The sequence below is a fragment of the Strigops habroptila genome, chromosome 1, assembly GCF_004027225.2.
Source record: "Strigops habroptila isolate Jane chromosome 1, bStrHab1.2.pri, whole genome shotgun sequence".
NCBI lineage: Eukaryota > Metazoa > Chordata > Aves > Psittaciformes > Psittacidae > Strigops > Strigops habroptila.
In genome coordinates this window covers 7,091,063-7,108,095 of record NC_044277.2, presented here as the reverse complement: position 1 = coordinate 7,108,095, position 17,033 = coordinate 7,091,063, and positions in this window count along the sequence as shown.

The window sequence follows — 17,033 nt, the reverse complement described above, 5'->3', positions numbered from 1 at the left end:
TATGTTGTATCTACCAGCCTGATATGTCTATCTCAAATGCCTCCATACATACATGAGAATATCTGAATATTGCCACTACCCAATATAAGAAGAGGAGGAAATCACATTAGCTCACCCTAAAGTAGGCTGGCTGATCAGCTGAATTGCTCTCTAGGATCCATGGCTGTGCAGACCAGAGGAACCATGCAAGTGGATGACTATAGATAGGTATCTGATGGCAACTGAGACACTCAAAGGTACCCAAGACTATCTAAGAACCTATGACATAGAACTTCTAGGAGCTACATGCCTTGGGAGTGGCAGACAGAGGAAAAGCAGGGTGCATTATGTGTCCTGTGCAATTGGAGATGACATTCAAGTACTCTTAAATCTTGACATTACAATGGAAACTTAGACACCAAAAGCAGAGGTAATCATCTATTCGTAGACACTTATAACTTAAGTCTTAATTTAAGTCTTAATCTTAAGATTAAGGAGTCTTAATCTTAAACTGAATCTCACCTGCTAAGGGCAGGATAAGGGTGCCTGGAATGGATGTGCCAGTGCCATTTGATGTGCAGTCCCACTCAATTTCCAGCTGCTGCTCCAGGCAAGCACTGTCATCCCACAGGTTCTGTGTAACCACTGCCAGACCCAGGAAGATGTCTCAGCTATCTGTAGGCGTTGCAGATAATGCTTGAAACCTCTGAATAGGCAACTGACTCAAGCCTCAAGATTCATTCAAACAGTCTATCAAACAAAAAAGGAAATTCCAACGCTCTGATGAGTTATGAAATGCCGTGCTCAGAATCTGCATAATTGCAAATAATAGAGCTAAAATGTCATTTGTCTATACTTGCTGTGATTACCTAAAATGAAGGCATCATACAATCATCAATAACTGAAGGAAAATGCTTGTTGTCCATACCCTGAGAGCTATAAGTAGTGCTAGAAGAGCCTTGGTATAATTGAGAACAAACATTGTCTTTATTAAAAATAGACAAAAACTCCACCAAAAAAACCCCAAACTAACTGAAACAAACGTACTGTAAATTTCATAAAAAAGAAACAATCAAACAGATCCCATGGAGGGGATAAACTATATGTGCCATGAAAGGATGTTAAGTTGCTGTTACATAAGAAAATAGATTGGCAGCTTCCTGGCTGAATCTCTGAACCTTTCAACTAGGAAGACTTCAGAGTTCAGGTTTTGCTCTGAAGAGCTTGTCTAACTTACATTAGAACATGTAATGTTGATGATATTAGCTGGAGTCCATAAACTCTTCCATAAACTCTTTTTTAACAAAGCTTTCTCCAGAGAGATTTTCACTATGACTCACCAGGGTTTTATTCATTGCAAACGGATAGCAAGTTCTTTTTTCAGAGCACAGTACCCTGAATAGTTGCATGTTTCCTCCTTGCACTATTGAAAAATTGGTTACACCTTCAATTTGCGCTTGCATGACACATAGGTGTTGTCCTTTTAATGTGTTTTTTTCACTATGTAAACATAACCATTATACCTTTCCTAAATGCATAGTCATAGAATCATAGAATGGTTTGGGTTGGAAGGGACGTTAAGATCGCTTAGTTCCAACCACCCTGCCAAGGGCAAGGATGCCTCATACTAGACCATGTCACCCAAGACTCCATCCAACCTGGCCTTGAACACTGCCAGGGATGGAGCATTCACAACTTCCTTGGGCAACCCATTCCAGTGCCTCACCACCCTCACTGTAAAGAACTTCTCCCTTACATCTAACCTGAACTTCCCCTCTTTAAGTTTGAACCCATCACCCCTTGCCTTATCACTACAGTCCCTAATGAAGAGTTCCTCTCCAGCATCCTTGTAGGCCCCCTTCAGATACTGGAAGGCTTTTTTTCACTGCAACAACCATAATAGGTTCTGGAGTTGATGACCCTCCTTGTTACATGCTTGTTACATCCTCTCAACTAACACGTGGAAATGGTCGTGTGAACCCTCCAAATTCGTTTAAGTGCAAACTGAAACAGACTCATGGAAATCAGCTTCAATTGTTCCAGTTTATGTCTCCTTTGCAAAGGGGAGAATGGATCTATTTTCCTTTGTCTAAAGAAAAATAGGAATTACACATATTCAGCTGCTATGTCTTGGAGGGCACAGTGATGAAGAGGTGAACAGTGCTAGCAAACCGTTGCGGTTGCTGTAGGAGTCTGTGACTATGTGACTACATCTGAGACTCTCTGTTAACTACCCGTATATTTCCTGAAATAACTTGATTTGGTTTTTGTACTGATTGTGCGTGATAACTGGAAACGATGAAAATCACAGACAATGTGTAATCACTCTGACAATGTATAATATCACAAAATCTTGATAAAAAGTGAAGGTGCAGATCTTCAGTATGTAAGCTGGTAAATTTAACCAGTGTCCACGGTGTTATAGTAATTTACTTCAGTTGGTGATCTGCCTGATGAAGTCCATAATCTTTCACCAGTAGTAGGTGCTAAGTGTAACAAAAAATACAGATTAGTTACATTATATTTAAAGAGAATTTTAAAAGACTGTTGCAATTGTAACTTTAATTATTGCCCTGTGTTCTCCTTTGCAAATCCATCTGCTGTTTCTTACCTTACAACCCAATTGGAAATCTTGCTGGGCAGGGCTCATATTTCTACCTGTGAGCATATTTCTAACCATGTTTCAAGACAAAGTAAAATGATGTAGTGATCCATCACTGGAACTCCTAGCTACTATTAATACCACTATTATGTGGTTCATAATTAAGAGGGAAGACTAATCATTTGAATAAGCTACAGAAGCCAAAAAGAGGATCACATAAAGAGAAAAATCTACTTAAACTTGGAATCTACTTGTACTTTTCAAACAAAGCAAGAAAATAGTTAGAAAAAATATTGAGGCCAGTAGTGACTGAAAGCAGGAAGCCTCATTTCTTTCTTGCAACTAAGATGCCAGGTCTCAGTCCAAGTGCTTTAAAAATATCTGTGATGATAAATTCCTAAAGCCTGTGTCTATAACAGAAAACCTTGCAGAAGCTTAAGAAGCTGGTATGAATACACAGCAGATTCTTAGAAAGCTGATTCTTCCTGAGAAATCTCCCTGATTACAAGGCAATTAAGGGAAGAATGTATGTTTGTAGAAAAGTGAGTGGCCTCAGAAAGATGCATCTAATTGAGATGAAGGCAGGCATAAAGCATGAGAAGCAAGGTATTCCTCACTTGAGCACGTTGAGATGGAACTTAATAGCACACAAGAACTGTTTGTTTATCATTTATTGTCTTAACCATGACAGTACACTCAGTAAAGAATGGAAGTCATAATGTATTAGAACCACAGTTTGCTACTATCCTGCTAGAAAAGACAGTAGCAGATAGCTATTCAATTGCTTTCCAGCCAGAAAGTTCATTACCATGACACTTAATCCCTTTATTTATTCAAATAGTGCTTAAAATGCTGTCAAGGTTAACTTCGTTACTTTGTAACCATATGAACACTGAAACAGCCACTACTACAAGGAGATCCAGGTCCCATAGCCTCGTCTATGTCTGACTTCCCAATTGACATTCTTCAGCTGTCTGAAAATTTGCTCTTTCACTCAAGAAAAAGTATTGAATATATTTTAAAAAATATTTTCCCATGGCAGATTTTGAGCTTTTATTGAAAACTTGAAAATATTTTGAGTCTGAAATGTCACTTTAGTGCACTCCTGGTTCATCCAGGAATCACAACTCATAAAGAGGAAAGGGGTCCTGAGACACAGGACACATGAGTCAATGTCACAGCTAACCAGCTATGTGTCATCTGAAGCTGAAAACCCAAAATAGTTTGAGTCTGAGCTTCCATGAACATTTCATTGGATGTTCGTTTTTCCCTTTGAAACAGCCTCAGGAGAAAATTGGTTTTCTGCTCACATTGGTTGGATTGTTGGGAAGAGAGATGCTATGGGTGTAAACACTCATCCACTGGAGGTCAGCTTGTCTTTTCACAGTGGAACCTGTCATTTAGATGTAAGGTGTATTTCCTTCCACTAATCCTCTAAATCATTCAATTTGTTACTTTAAAACAGAACATAATTTTCACTTTCTTTTACTGCACCATATTTGAAGCTATTGATCTAAAACTTCACTATTTTTCTTACCTTCCTCTTTTCTAGTTTTGATAGATCCCAAATACCCAGGGGATACAAGCTCAGTTCTGAAAATAGTGTTTATAAGAGTATAATTCAATTGACATTTATTTGACTGTAAATTCCCTTAAGAACTTTTAATTTGCTGGTGCTTGCTTCTCTTCACCTGGACTGAGAAAAAAGAAAGCTGGTGTGGCTCTGCAGTAAAGCCAAACATTAAATATTTTAAAAAATATAATACATATAATATATAATATATATAATTCCATGAACTTCTGGAGTGGTTTTGAATTAAGCTAGCCTGTGCCAGCACTCTAGCTTAAGGCCAGTTCAATGTTTATCAGTACAAATCAGACAGAGACAGTACTGAAGTGCAGTGCGGATTGGAAACAAGCAAAAGAGGATGAAGAAGGCAGCCTTGAGAAAAGAAGTCTCAGAGTGACCTTATCATCATGTTCCAGTATTTAAAGAGTGGTTACAAAGAAGATGGAGACTCCCTTTTTACAAGGAGTCACATGGAAAAGATGATGGGCAGTGGCCACAAGTTACTCCTGGTGAGATTCCGACTAGACAAGGGGAAAATTTTTCACAATGAGAACAGTCAGCCACTGGAATAATCTCCCCAGGGAAATGGTGGATTCCCCAGTGTTGGACATTTTTAAGATTCAGCTGGACAGGGTGACATTCAGTCTAGGTAATGCTTTGCCAAGATAGGTTGGATCAGATGATCCTTGAGGTCCCTTCCAATCTGATATTCTATGATTCTATGAAACTTCTTAAACTGGTTTGGCAAACGAAGACAGTGTATATGTACTTTAGCACCTTGAATTTGAAGGGGGTTGTTTTCTTATCATACTCTGTACTCTGCAAAAGTGCAAGACTTGTCCTGAACAACAGCAGAGTGACGGTGATGGGAAAAGGGAACCAAGCTGACATCATATGCTTTTCTTCATTCAGTCACAACCTCTCCGTCTCAGAACCAGGAGGCTCTGTGTTATGGCTGGATTTTTTGGCCAAAAACTTGCTTCTGACTTGGGCTCCCAGGGCATATTTAGTGGTATTTCTTGAAAGCAATAGCAAATAGAAGAGTAGACATTTCAGTGCCATGGTATAAAAAAGTGGGACTAGAGAGCTGGAGAAAGATAATCACACGATAGATGTGATCTTGCTCTGAAAAATAAAGACAAAAGCAACATCTACTTCCAAAATCTTTTCTTATGTGGTTTCAGTCTTTAGGCATAATGACTGTCTTCTGTGCTGTATGCTTGTTTACTCCTCAGGATGGTGCAGCATTCATGTTTGATTAGAGCAGCACTTCAGGAGAAGAAAAAATTAATGCACCAGCTCTCACTTCTTACATGCATCCAGATGTGAAGGGGGAGGTTGGATTTCCTTACGTGTTGCCAAACAGGGGACCCAACAGCTGAATTCTTGCATGGGTGTACCAACGACCTGGATATCACACCTCAGCACCCAGGTAGCATGTAGGTTTGGCACATAGAATTTTTCATCTGCCATCAAGATATGAAATGCAAAGAGCTAATTGCATCGAAGGACATCAGCTTCCCTTACTTGGAGATGTCATTCTTCACTTGAGAGTGAAGATGATTGATTTAGGATAGACACCTAACGGGTACATTGCTAGAGTCAAATTAAATGAGTCACAGCCAAATGCTTAGAAGTAGGACAATTTTACTTGCTGAGATCATGTAACTTAGAATCCATAAACCACCACATAAACCATAAACAGGAGATCTCAGCAAGTTACTTTTTTCAGACACTTGCAGCATGATGCTACTTCTTCATTTTGTTCCTTCTGTATGGTTTTGTAATAGACCTACTTTCTAATCTATCAGCATTTATGAAAAGCTACTGTTCTAAGTCCCGAGCAACTTAATTTCCTACATAATATCTAAACTGAAGTGAAGATTGCTCTTTTTATATAAAAACACACACAGGCATTTCCATGTTACCAGAAAGAGCTCAAATAAATTAGCAGGGCAGAGTTTGAAAGCAAGGTAGAGAACATTAGTACGTAGCTCACAAACACTTAGGGATTGAAAAAAATCTTTGCCTTAATTGCTTGGAAATAAATTTCCAATTAATTAAGAAAAAAAAAAGATGAGCCAGATAAGGATTCTCAATTTATAATCCTGAAAACTGAAATTAAATCTCAGTCATTAAGCTCATGTAATGTCTCTGCACCTAATTACGATTTCCCTAGAATTCCTCTTACATTTATATCTAACATTATCTGAACTTAATGGCCCTTTTATAATTGGAGAAGATGTAAACTTAGCATTAGCCCCATGCATTGGACAAGTCCTCTGTGAGAAAACTACTACTCCATATGCAGTGTAGCAATAAAGCAAAACCGTGCTGAATAGAGAGGGTAAGCCTGTCAACATATGGAAGATCACTAAAACTACAGGTGGATATCCTTTTATATTTCCTTTCAGATTATTTTTATTCATGATGTCTGCTAACATCCTAAGAAGAAAAAAGAAAAAAAGAAAAAACAACTTTTGGCTAAAAATATTTTATTATTAAAAGGATATGGTGGCGTGGTCGGAACTAGATGATCTTAAGGTCCTTTTCATCCCCAACTATTCCATGGTTCTATGATGTCAGTTTCTCCCTGGAACAAGAGTCTTGTCTAAATTTCCTTGACTAGTTAATGTAAGTGTATTATTACTGAAAATTGTCCTAGATGGAGCCTCATGTAGGCAGCACACAAAAAACCCCAACCAGGCAAACAAAAAAAAGCAACAAAAAGTGCAAATGTGGAACCACAAAGGCTTTTATTTAGCTATCGAGAGATCCAAGCAGGATTTGTGCTCCCAACAAAGGCAGCTGTTTGTAGGATAAATGATCCTAGAGAGATCGCTGGTTCAGGTGAGAAGAAAAATGGCAGCAAGAAAAAAATATACACCGCAGAAATCACAGGGAAGTAGAACCCAAGGTAATATTTTCAAAGAAACAAAGTAAAGCAAGAACTTAGTTCCTGTTTTGTTCTGATGGTGGTTTATTGCTCCTGTGGTGAGACATGAAGATCCTTAAAAGAGAGGTGAAGTAAGTGGTAAAAAATTCCCACCTTGTTATGTTCTTCAGAAGAGCCAGTGAAAATGCCATCTATACACCTATAGGAACAACCCCAAGAAGACCTCATTCAAGATGAGGGGGCAGGAATCTGTGTCTCCGGGGCACTCTACTGACCCATCACTGCTGGTGGAGGTATCAGACTTCAAATCCTAATGCTACTTGCTTTAAGTTCAGCTTTTTTGGAGCATGGTTGAATGGGTCTTCTAATCTATTCTGGACCTGGTCCCATGCCAGGTCTCGTAACCCTTCTTTTTGAGCTGGGACAGTATTCAATATGCCCTGGTACATTGACCTCAAGCTAGAGGAAGAAAAATAGAAAACCCAAAAGAAAGCATTTCATTATTCCCTTTCTTCCTGAGAAAGGAACGAAAGAAGAGGCACATCACAAATGACTGTAATGTAAAACATATTGATGGAATAAACCACAGCAGACCATTCTCTTAATGGTGGTAAGGTCAGATAGAGTTAGCAATGAGAACAGTTCGCGCTTTCCATATTTCTGAGTCTAAAGTCATTACTACTTGCCAAATTCACCTGGCTGATGATTAGAGCTAAAGAAATAATTGGTATTAGTGGTATGCTGCAGGTGAGTAGCATAATGGAAATGCAGTTTCTGTCTCAACACAGGTGGAAGGTGTCAAGCCACTTCAATACATTGTTCTGGATCCTGGCTGTGCTTCTCAGTTGAGGAGCAGTCTTTTATGCTTGACAATAGCAGATGTTGCAAAAGGTTGTCCATCATATTTGAAAAATCATGGTAGTCAGGTGAAGTTCCCGACGACTGGAAAAAGGGTAATATAACCCCCATTTTCAAGAAGGGGAAAATGGAAGACCCAGGGAACTACAGACCAGTCAGCCTCACCTCTGTGCCTGGCAAAATCTTGGAGCAGATTCTCCTGGAAAACATGCTAAGGCACATAAAAAACAACGAGGTGGTTGGTGACAACCAACATAGTTTCGCTAAGGATAAATCCTACCTGATCAATTTGGTGGCCTTCTATGATGGGGCTACGGAACTGATGGACAGCGGCAGAGCAGTTGACATCATCTACCTGGACTTGTGCAAAGCATTCGACACTGTCCCTCACGGCATCCTTGTCTCTAAATTGGAGAGACATCAATTTGATAGATGGGCCACTCACTGGATAAAGAATTGGCCGCACGCAAAGAGTTGTAGTCAACGGCTCAATGTCCGGTTGGAAACCTGTAACAAGTGGTGTCCCTCAGGGATCGGTGTTGGGACCGGTCCTGTTCAACATCTTCGTCGGCGACATGGACAGTGGGAGTGAGTGCGCCCTCAGCAAGTTTGCTGATGACACCAAGCTGTGTGGTTCGGTTGATACGCTGAAGGGAAGGGATGCCATCCAGAGGGACCTTGACATGCTTGTTAGGTGGGCCCATGCCAACCTTATGAGTTTAACCAAGCCAAGTGTAAGGTCCTACACCTGGGTCAGGGCAATCCCAGGCACTGCTACAGGCTGGGCAGAGAAGAGATTCAGAGCAGCCCTGCAGAGAAAGACTTGGGGGTGTTGGTTGACGAGAAGCTTAACATGAGCCAGCAGTGTGCGCTCGCAGCCCAGAAAGCCAACCGTATCCTGGGCTGCATCAAAAGAAGCGTGACCAGCAGGTCAAAGGAGGTGATCCTGCCCCTCTACTCTGCTCTTGTGAGACTTCACTTGGAGTATTGTGTACAGTTCTGGTGTCCTCAACATAAAAAGGACAAGGAGCTGTTGGAGCGAGTCCAGAGGAGGGCCACGAGGATGATAAGAGGGCTGGAGCACCTCCCGTATGAAGACAGGCTGAGAGAGTTGGGGCTGTTCAGCCTGGAGAAGAGAAGGCTGCGTGGTGACCTCATAGCAGCCTTCCAGTATCTGAAGGGGGTCTATAAGGATGCTGGGGAGGGACTCTTCCTTAGGGACTGTAGGGGCAGGACAAGAGGTAATGGCTTCAGACTTAAACAGGGGAAGTTTAGATTAGATATAAGGAACAAGTTCTGTACAGTGAGGGTGGTGAGGCAGTGGAACAGGGTGCCCAAGGAAGTTGTGAATGCTCCATCCCTGGCAGTGTCAAGGCCAGGCTGGACAGAGCCTTGGGCCACATAGTTTAGTGCAAGGTGTCCCTGCCCATGGCAGGGGGGTTGGAACTAGATGATCTTAAGGTCCTTTCCAACCCTAACTATTCTGTGATTCTATGATTCTAGGATTTGGGAGGCATCTAATAAAATTCTTTATCTGTTGACAGAAGAATTTCATTAACCAGTATTGTTAACACCATTTATACAATTCCATACCCTTGCCTACATCAAGAAAAGCTGTGTCTGAATTACTGCTTCTACTTTTACTACTTAGAAAGGCTAAAGTTAGCCTTATGGTGAGTTCCCCATGGGTGTTGTCACAAGTAGTAGAATTGACACCATACTTTTTTCAGCTACAGGCAATAAATCCAGGATAAATTTCTTCAGTGTTCAGTGGATTGTATTATGTTTGATGGAAGATGGGAAATTATATTCCTCTGGCTGAGGCATGGGTTTGGAGTGACATTATTTGCTCATGATTTTCTTTCCAAAATCAGGAAGGAGATAGGTGAGACACAACTTTGAGATGGAGAACTTTATAAGGTGCCAAGAACTTCTCAGTAAATCAGCGAGCAGAGCTTCAGGAAACACAGTGATGGATGGATTCAGATTGCCTGGAAAGCCTTTCCCAATGTGCATGATCTGTCCAACACCACAGGATCCTTCCGTAGTGCTCAATTGAATAAGCTGAAGATGCAGTTTGGGTTCATGATAGACTTAAAAGATATAGCTGCAGCCAGCAGAGTCTATCCATGCTTTTTTCATGATCACCATGACCAGGGAACAAGGTATGTGAGAGGATACACTGAGAGCAAATGCTACTGTGCAGTGCTAAGTACTCACCAGAACCTTTGTTCCCACCCAGAACTAACTTGTGGTCAGAGTCTGTGTCCTGGCATGGAATTTGTTTACATTTATGCATTTTCATAGAGATATCTTTTGTGTTTTGGGAGCAGGCAAGTTTTGTCAGATGCTTGGCCTCAGTCTGTAACTTTCTGTAGATCTTCTAGGGAGCGTAAGAGGGACTGCGCTCCTAGTGAAGGTGCTGTGGTTCACAGTAGAATAAACTCCCAACTGAAATAAGGTCATAGTGAGTTTGGTAGATCTCACAGCAAGGCTTTCTTTTGACTCTCAGTTGCCTTCCAGAAAAGCTTGCTGATGAAAACAGAGGTCAGAGCTTCATAGGCTGGTATCAGTGAAGATCAATTCTTCTTCTTTGAAACACATATCTTTAAACACAAACAGATTTTTTGGGTATCTTAAGATCATCGTAGCTACTGTCTGCAACCACAGGTACTGTGAACTGTATTTCTCTTTTTTTTCTTTTTATAATTCCTGCAGCATAGCAGAATATTTATCCTAAAGCAGTTGTAAGCTGTTTACTGCTAGATGTGGATTTCTGCAGTTTCTGGCTGCGTTCTGATTTGGAATCCATTTCTAATTACATGCTTGCTGAGGAATTTCTTGATGAGTAATTTCTTTCTGTTTTGTTCAATATAACACTGCATATTTACATATTGTGAAGCAGAAGATAACTGTTTGTGGTTTTCTCTAACTGCACTCAAAAAAACCTTCAGCAGAAGAAATCTGTAGTTTCCTACCTTTTAATTTTTAACTGGTGGTGCCCAGATATCTGCTTCTGTAACTGGTAAACCCAGAGCACTGATTTTGTGGTATTGTGACCTGGTCGAACAGGGAGAAGGGAAAAGAAAATGGTAGAATTGAATACATTGTACAGAACATGTGAAAGTCAGATACAAGTCAGATCCCATTTCTACTGCATAGTGCAAATCTCTCAACCAAGTTCACTGACTGACTGCTTGCACTACTAAAGGTAAGCACTGGCACAAATTAGTGTTTTCTACACAGAGACCGCCACACTGTTGTGAAGGAATCCTCAAAAATCCAGAATTCCCACCATAAAAACACTGGAATATGTAATGGAAGTCAGAGATTTGTCTTTTTAACACCTTTGTGACTTCCAGACTAATTTGATATCAGCATCTACTTTAAAAAACAATCATTTTCTACTTAACTTACCTCTTCCATCCCCACTAAAGATACAGTAGTTTCAGCTAGGACTAGAGGGCACCTACATCACCTACGTTCCCTTTCCCTTTCAAAACCATTTCAAGGGAGGAATCTCAGCTCCAGGCTATGTGTGAACAATGGCAGAGAAGCAGTTAACTCAGCAGGTCCTGAAGTCTGCCTGTAATAACCAGCTGAATCCCTAGATCTGTACCAGTATATATGTTACATATAGAGGAAGGGGAGGCTGTGTTTTGTCTGCCTTATTTCTTTTTTTTTCTTGCAATGGCAGCATGTTTGTGACTCATGAATTTTGTTTGGTAGAATTGCTTTCATAATTTAACCTTGCCAAAAGTGGCTGAGCCTCTTAGTAGTTTTTCATTATAAAAAATCCTCTGTGTCACCCCTAGATAGTCTCAAGCCAATAAAAAGAAACTGCTTATTACATTTTTTTTGTCAAATGGAAGAAAAAATACCCAACGTGTTATAATAATAATGGCAATAATAAAAGATACTGATGATACTTAGATATTGGCTGAATAAGCCTGTTGACTTCACTATTTTGTTTGGGGGATTTTCATCCCCCTTCCTGATGACACGGTTGGAGTGTAATGTCTTCTGCCTTCCAGATGACACATTACTTTTAACTTTTGTGTACAATATAGGCTAATAACATCTCATGGCTTTTCAATTGGAAGTTGTTCTTTGATAAACTGACAGTGATATGAGCACTACTGCAAGATGTTATTTTTGGAACAATAGACAGAATGTTGGAAATTCTACAATTAACGACAAATTTTCAGTGACAATCATTGTATATTGCCAGTGCTGAAGTCAATAGGAGGATTCTAGAAATAATGCTCTGCTCAGTGTGTGTGAAAAGAATATGACCGATCATTAACACCTTCAGCAAATAAGTGATGATTTAAGGCATTTAACAAAAGTTCATTTGTCTCTTAGGCTTTTGAAAATGGGGACAAGATTGTAATTACAAGAGTGGTAATATCTTTGAGCACATGGGAGACTCGATATTGAAATTGCTTGTTGGAGTATTTTATACTGAACTGTTGCACTTAAGATGTACTTTGAAGTTACATCAAGGGCATCCAGAGTGTGCAGATCAGCGGTATCTGTCATGTCCTAATATCAGAAAATGAATCACAGAACTATGCCATTACTTAGAACAAATGTTTTAATATTACCATTATAAACTTAAAGAATGAGAGACACCAAAATTAATAAATGCTGATAAAGAATGCCATTGAGATTGTGAACCTCAGCATAAAAATGAAATACAAATAAACACTTACATTAACACCTTTCTAGCCATTCTCTCACACTGTTAATCAGGGTGTCGGCCAGTTAATATCTTCCCTTCTTTTACTACAAATGAAGTCCAGTATCCAAAAAGGAGGAATGACAGCTCCAAACATTTTGGTATATCAGTTCTTTCCAGGTGGCTTGCTTTCTTTGAAGTATTTTACGGAGGGTCTCAAGAGGCACTAGGTAACCAAGAGAGGCAAAAACTTGGCAGACATGCATATACCGATATAAAAGAAGATTGTGTTCTTTCTTCCTTTTTATTTTTTTCTTTTTGACATGATGTCTCTATGAGAAGAAACTATCTGAGCTCTTCAGGGAAAGATCTTTAGCCTGGCAAGAAAGGATAGATATGCGAACAACCAATAAACTCTATATAGGACATTTTGGTGTTATATACATCCAGTACTTCACATCTTCTAACAACAGGCAAGATTCCAGGTCAATATTTTGACTAGAGAAATATCTTCATGTTCCTTCCACCAGTCTCTATAGAGAGAACATCCTTGTCAGCCAGGTGTCTCCATGTATTTGGGATGTCTTCCAAAAGCACTCTATTTCATGCATGCTTTTAAATTCTGCAGTGTAGATCTCAAGCACTGCAGATATCCTGTCAATACTTCTGAATGAGTTTCTCTATTTCAGCTCCTCCATTTCATACCCATAAATTACATCTCACATTATCCTGTCTTCCTCCTACAAGGGACCACATAGAAAGTGTTTCAAGCCATTAGGTATTTTCCAAGGTACATTAATTATCTCACCAGGGTGTAAGAATGGGCTTACAAGTGCCAGTATTCAAAGCTGAGTGGTGTGCTTGGAGGTGTCCCAGTGCTCTTGAGGAAGGTCAAATAACATACAATAATGTAAATGAGAATGCTTTTCAATTATTCCCCATAATGTTCCATAAAATGAACACTGAAATAGATACACTGGGTCCAAAGATGATTTCTTAAATCAGAGTGTCAGGAGACATACTGCTCTCTCCAGCAAATACAAGTGAAGTCCATTTAGATTTATCCTTCAAACACTAGCATTCATAATAAATGGAATTGAAATCAAACTCAGGTAAGGGGTTTAGGTTCTCTTCAAATTCAGGAAAAGAAGGTTTAATCAGTTTGCATTCAATTCACAGTATGAAGCTTCTGATGATCACAGTGGTGGGACATTTAAAATTTGTAGACAAATTCTTAAGATTCTAAAACTGAAGCCACATTCCTCCTCCGGAATTTGAACTGCCCCAGCCTAACATCAGCAAACAGCACTCCCTCAGCACAGCATATCTGCAGATGGCTTCTTTCACCCTCAGTGTGAGAACCCCAGTGACTGTTAAGCAGGCAAGCAAGCATGCATGACTTGTGCATACACCACCAGGTTCATCAAGGTACTACCCAGCAGTAGGGAGAATTAGCGAGAATGCACTTCCTAAGCAAGCTTCTTTGGAGTGGGATTCAGGTAGCAACTCAAAACCATCTCATTCCTCATCTTCCAGGTAGAAAAAAGACTTCAGATTGTCTGTCACTGCATACAGAGAAACCTTCCCACTGTCTGTGGTTAACTAAGATGGGATTTAATTGTAATTCTCTGACTGATGTCATGAGACCTGACAGCTCTGTACATGGGAAGGCAAATTTATCCCTAACCCTGGCATGTCTCTGAAGTTCTTCTCCAGCCAGAATTTTCTCTAATATAGGATCCAGTGCAAATTCTGCACAGAGAAACAGCCATTCACTTCTCTGCCTTCAGGCATATTACAACTCTTTTTTTTTCTTTTCTTTTTAAGGGCTCATCCATCCAAACACAGACAATTGTAGACGTGACTCTCTTGACAAGTCTATCTGATCATTACAAAATGGGAGTGGGAGATGATGACAGCTGTGTATTTCAGAGAGAGGGACAGGAATTTCAGCCCTCATTTGATTCCTCACTTTTTCTGGCTATTGCAAATGGTAGGAAGATTGCAACGTCTCCATTCCCAGAAAAATATCAATTCTGTAAAGCTTCAAATTTCACAGAATTACTTTTCAATCCAGATATCATTCCCAGTCACTATACAAAGGATATTAATGTTGGGATTAAGATACAGAATGACATCAGACAAATTAATTTTCTCCCCGTCCATCTCTTGTATCTTGTCTGTAGTATGAATGGAAATTAATTTCCTATGGAGGGGGAAAGGCTGTGAGAAATATTGAAGTAATTAATTCTTGTTGATTTTATTCTTCTTGTCCAAGACACCTTTATTTTCTTAACACTTAATTGAAGTAGAGTTTTCATGCAATGCGATAGGGAGAATCTGAAGTGATATTAGATGCAACTGTATTACACTCCCTTTCTTCTTGCACAAATCAACTTGAATGTTTGTTCACATTTTAGAAAGGAATTTCATAAAGTTAAAACTTCTAGACCATAACATGTAAATCCTTGAGAAACAGGTGCTGATTGTACTCAGGCACCACTGGTGCAAACAACAAATGCACATTAAAATTGTAATAGATAATGGTCGAAATCTATGGTTGACTTTCAAATAGCACTTGAAAGACATTAGTTCTTGAAAGGGTCCTCGTGCACATTCTTTTGTTACCATTGCATATTAAAATTGGAATGCAAGATTTCAATATACCCTTCACAGAGCTGTCAGCACATCCAAGTAAACTCACCTTATCTCATTTCCTTTTACAGCTGGTTTCTCCTTTTATCCTGTGACCATCAGAATTACAGTGTACATACGCATGCTGCTATTTGTATATATCTGGACTCTTCATTCTGGAAAGAATAGAAACATTTCAGTTCTTATCCATGCATTTTAAAACACCATCATCAAGTAGCTCTCCACAGCTAGTCGTATTCCAGCCCCTGGTTTAATAGCTGACTGATCCTTCATGCCTACTGAAGTGGAAATCTGTAGTCAAACTTGTCCAAACATGGGGATCAGCATAAACTCTTAAGCGTCTCACTTCATAGGACAGCATGTAAGTTCTATAAAGGGACTGTATCCACTACAGAGAGGATAACCAAATCCATCCTGTCAGTTTTCTCCCTCCAAGAGAAACACCCAGTTTAGAACAGTTAATTAATAGTTAACTGCAATTTCTACAGCTGTATATTTTGAGCACAATAAACCCTAGCCCTGCAAAAACCTCTGTGGGAAGCATAACAAGATTACAGAGGTTTGAAAATCAGAACTGAAGGTACTAACTTCTTGTGGGCCCATGTTAATCACTTCTGAGTCCATAGAACTGCCCCAACACTGGTAGGCTGGCTACGATAATTGCTCAGTGCTGTGAACAACAAGTTTCTGGGCAACTCATACTTTTTGAGTTCTTTCCAATCCTTCTCATCCCTGGTTTTGCTAGCAGAAATTTCCTAGCATTTCTATTGCTAGATACAGGTTGTAATGAGATGCAGACTATTGCAAAGTATGCCTTGCAGTTAAATTAGTATTTATACATAGTCTGCACACAGAAAGCTTCCTACCAGCAGAGTAAAGCCACATTTTCCAAAAGTTTCATACATTTTTGGACACCCTACACAATATGCTGAAGTTCCCAAACTTTAGAGCTAGCACCACTTCTGAGTGATTGACATATGTGAAAAACACACATGCAATGACAGGCACCAAAAATCAGAAGTTAGCTTCAAAAAGTCTACTCAGTAAGACCAACTTTAAGATTAGATAGGTAGTGTGTGGAAGAATTAAAATGCAAGACTAATACGAGTGCTCATTGCCATGCTTAACGCAACAGGGAGTGCTATTTCCAGTGCTGGTGTTTCCCTCTCAGACAAGAATTACTGACAGAGACATTCCAATCTGACAGACAACATTTAATTAGACTATGAAACTCTGCTGAAGTCAAAGGCAGACTGGGTGTTTATGCCGATAACAAAAATATACTGAGTTAATTCTGACAACAGCAGTAGCATATTTCAATATTGGAAAGGAGCAAAAAGAATACCCAATAAAAAATTAATGATTCAGATGAAACATCTCTGGTTGGTTTATATACTATGTTTTTTCCTTATCTAAATCATCTATAGGAATTGAAACTGCTCATATAAACATTTAATATTTTATCCACATTTTGTGCAACTCCCGTGTTCGGTCTCTGCCTGTTAGTTTCCAGCCCCAGGTTCCCCATTTGAATTTTGGAGATAAATTTCAAAATTAATTCCAATCTAAGTTTCAAAGTGTCAGTTAAACATATTAACGTCACCATTTTTGTTTTGAAGAGTTTCAAGATAAACTTTTCTCACCAGCTTCACACACCATCTTCTCAGATCTCTTGTACTGTTGTTAAAATGTCTCTTGTCTTGATCTTGTCCTACGTAGGGCTTGATCTCGTTGTCTGAAGATAAGAGATCTACTGCTGTGGTGTCTAAACATCCACATGAGACTGATAGGT